Source organism: Phacochoerus africanus, chromosome 11 (genome assembly GCF_016906955.1).
Source record: "Phacochoerus africanus isolate WHEZ1 chromosome 11, ROS_Pafr_v1, whole genome shotgun sequence".
NCBI classification, from domain to species: Eukaryota; Metazoa; Chordata; class Mammalia; order Artiodactyla; family Suidae; genus Phacochoerus; species Phacochoerus africanus.
This window is the reverse complement of record NC_062554.1, coordinates 25,753,378-25,756,399: the sequence shown is the minus strand read 5'-3', so window position 1 is coordinate 25,756,399 and position 3,022 is coordinate 25,753,378.

Here is a 3,022-nt window from a genome sequence, read left to right as displayed (position 1 = left end):
ACAATGAAGTGATTCAGTTATACATGTACACACACATCCACTCTCTTTCAGATTCTTTTCCCTTACAAACTATCCCAGAACAGTGGGTAGAGTTCCTTATGTTATACCGCAGGTCTCCATCGGCCACTCATTCCAGATACTTCTGTGTGCACAGGCCAATCCCAGTAGTCTATCCTTCCCCCAGCCCCAAACCCTTTGGAGCCAAACTTAGGTTTTGCCCCCAAGTCTCAGTGCCTGATCCCTGCCTGATATTCATTTATTCAACAAATAGTTATTGGGCACCTCATGCTTGCTTTACATATTTAATTTAACCATCACATGTTATACAGCAGGTATTACAATTTCCATTGTTTTCATCTGAGAAAACTAAGCGTTTGAGTGGGTTAGTAATCTGTTCGAGGTTATGCAACTAGTAAGAATCAGAAGTATGATTCATACCCTGCTCTGTCCGATGTCAAAGACCCTTGCCTTTGCATTGCAAAATGAGGATGTCTGCGTGCAGCACCCACTCTGTGTGCCGGATGCAGGAGGTACCAATTGCAGGGAAGAGTGGTGGTCACCTCACTGCAATTTCCTTGGTGGCTGAGGTTGTCGCTGTAGCTATGCTGTTGCCCCTCATTGTTTATTCATTTTATTTATTTATTTACTTTTTTATTTTAAAATACAAAGACCTGGCCCTCCCAATCATGGGGACAATTATGCGCACATGACTCAGGCACGGTGAGTTGTAACAGAGCCTATACTATTCCGCCGTCCTCAGAGCCTGGTTCACATATATTCATGCAGCTCAAGCTAAGCCAACCAGAGCCCTTCCCTGGAAATTTTCAAATACATCTGAGAGAGAGAGTTTGTTCTCCCTTTAGATCATTAAGCCTGAAGGCTGTACGGCCAAAGCAGCCTGAGCCCGGCCCCTTGCCCTGTGGAGAAATTGCACTTGCCATAAAATAAGTGAAGCCAAAATGCAAAAAGGAGCAGAGCAGATTAGAGAGACAGACCCCCCCACAGCATTTCAGTCTATCCATGTCTCTGTGATCCTCTATGACTCCCAGTTTAGGCTGGTGGAATCAGGCATCTGTCGCAGGCAAAGAATCCAGAGAATTCCCCAGTGGATGGAGTGTAAACACATTCAGCAAATTTTCTGTTTAATCAATAGGCTAACTAATCACAGACCAAAATCTTTAATTTCTAGGCAATTGCTTTGGGATCCTTTTTAAGGGATGGGTCCCCCATTTTTAGCAAGGGTATGTAGAGCACCTGCTAGCTTATAGCTATGGGCTGGTGATTCCCAGGGGAAAATATTGTACCTTTTATCAAGAAGATGCTTCAGCACACAGGAAAGGGGATACTATTCATATTAACTCATACAGGAAAAATTATTCTGTAAGTGTCACTTAACATATTTCTCTTCAAAGTAACCTTTCACATAGGACCTTTTTTTAAAATATAGATGTGGAGTTCCTTTGATGGGTTTCTAACAGTGTCTAACTCATGAATTCCCTTTGCGCTTTCAACTACATGCTACGTAAAACACTTTAAAAGCATTCACATTTGAGTGCTGGTTAGTTGATATGATGGCCAAATTATGCTTTCAGTGAAGCATCCCATCTAAATGAACACTTATATCTCTGCTCCCAACAATATTTATAACAAAAACCTCCACATTGTGACAAAACATGCAAATTCCATTCTGGCCAGGAGGCGACATTGCTAAGAGCAGAGACCAGGGGCCTGACAAATCTATTTTTTTTCACCAGAGAGACGTAGAAACACTTGCCATTGAGGTTTTGTTTGCCCTTTAAAGTTCATGAATTGCATGATCTAATCATAACTAATTGTACCTTCCTTCTGTCATAAAGCTCTTAAAGCATTTCACAATCAATTAGCAGCTCAGGGACATCATTATTATTGGACATTTTGCAGTACGAATGTATTCAGAGTTAATACAGAGCAGACTTTACCGCTAGGCAGCTGAGGCAGGGCAAAGTCGTCAGCCAAACAAACAGGCTTTGAAGTCTCTTCGGAAAGCTTTCAGTGTCTCAGCAGCTTACTGGCAAGGTTTCTTGGTCTTTGCTTTTATTTTTCTCATATTGCTTTTCTCATTACTTATGCATTGTCCATTAAATCCAGTGCTGGAGCTAACGTCTGTGGTTTCTACTTTTCCAAGTCGCACTGCTGCGTTACAGCTCTTGCTTAGATAAGTTAAATATGCGCACCCAACTGAAACAAAGTCCCATACTGCAGAATTATCCAGTAGGTTTGGTTGGCCCAGGCCAGCAAACAGGGTGATTTAGGTTAAGGTCATGCTAGAAACTATTTCAGACTTAAGGGTCAAATCTAAACACTCCAGTGCCACCAACCTCTGTTCCAGCCCCTGCAAGCCTGTCGAAGCCCTGTGCCATGAACTATTTGCTCATAACAATGGGTGATCTAAAATGATATGGTACAGTTTTTGTACAACTTTTGATATAAACACTACCTATGACATTTTTAGTTTATATGGTACATTTGTTGAATCAAACATAGGCCAGAAGAGCTCTCGCCCTTTATCCCTCTCTCTCTCTCTTTTTATTTATTTTTTTCTTCTGGCCTTGCCCACAGAATGTGCAAGTCCCCAACCCAAGCTGCTGCAGTGACAACACCAGATCCTTAACCCACTGCACCACAAGAGAGCTCCCCAAAATAGCTCTTTATGGATCCCCCTAAAAGAAATTTAACGTAGCTTGAAAAGCACCTATAACTTACTTTTATTTCCTGGAGGTTCTCATTCTAACTGGAAACTGGATCTTTTGTGTTTTTCGGTAGAGGAAATCAGGGAGGGCCCTGGGATGTCGCAAACGGGAATGGACCACTCAGCTCTTTCCTCTTAGCCAATCCCTGCCTCCAAGTGACAAGGTCATGTTTTAGCGATCAGGAACAGTGTGGTAGGCTGAGTGATGGCCCCATAAAAGATGTCCTTGTTTTAATTTGTGGAGCCAATGAATGTTATCTTCTGTGGCACAAAATAAAAGTTTGGGTGGGGGGA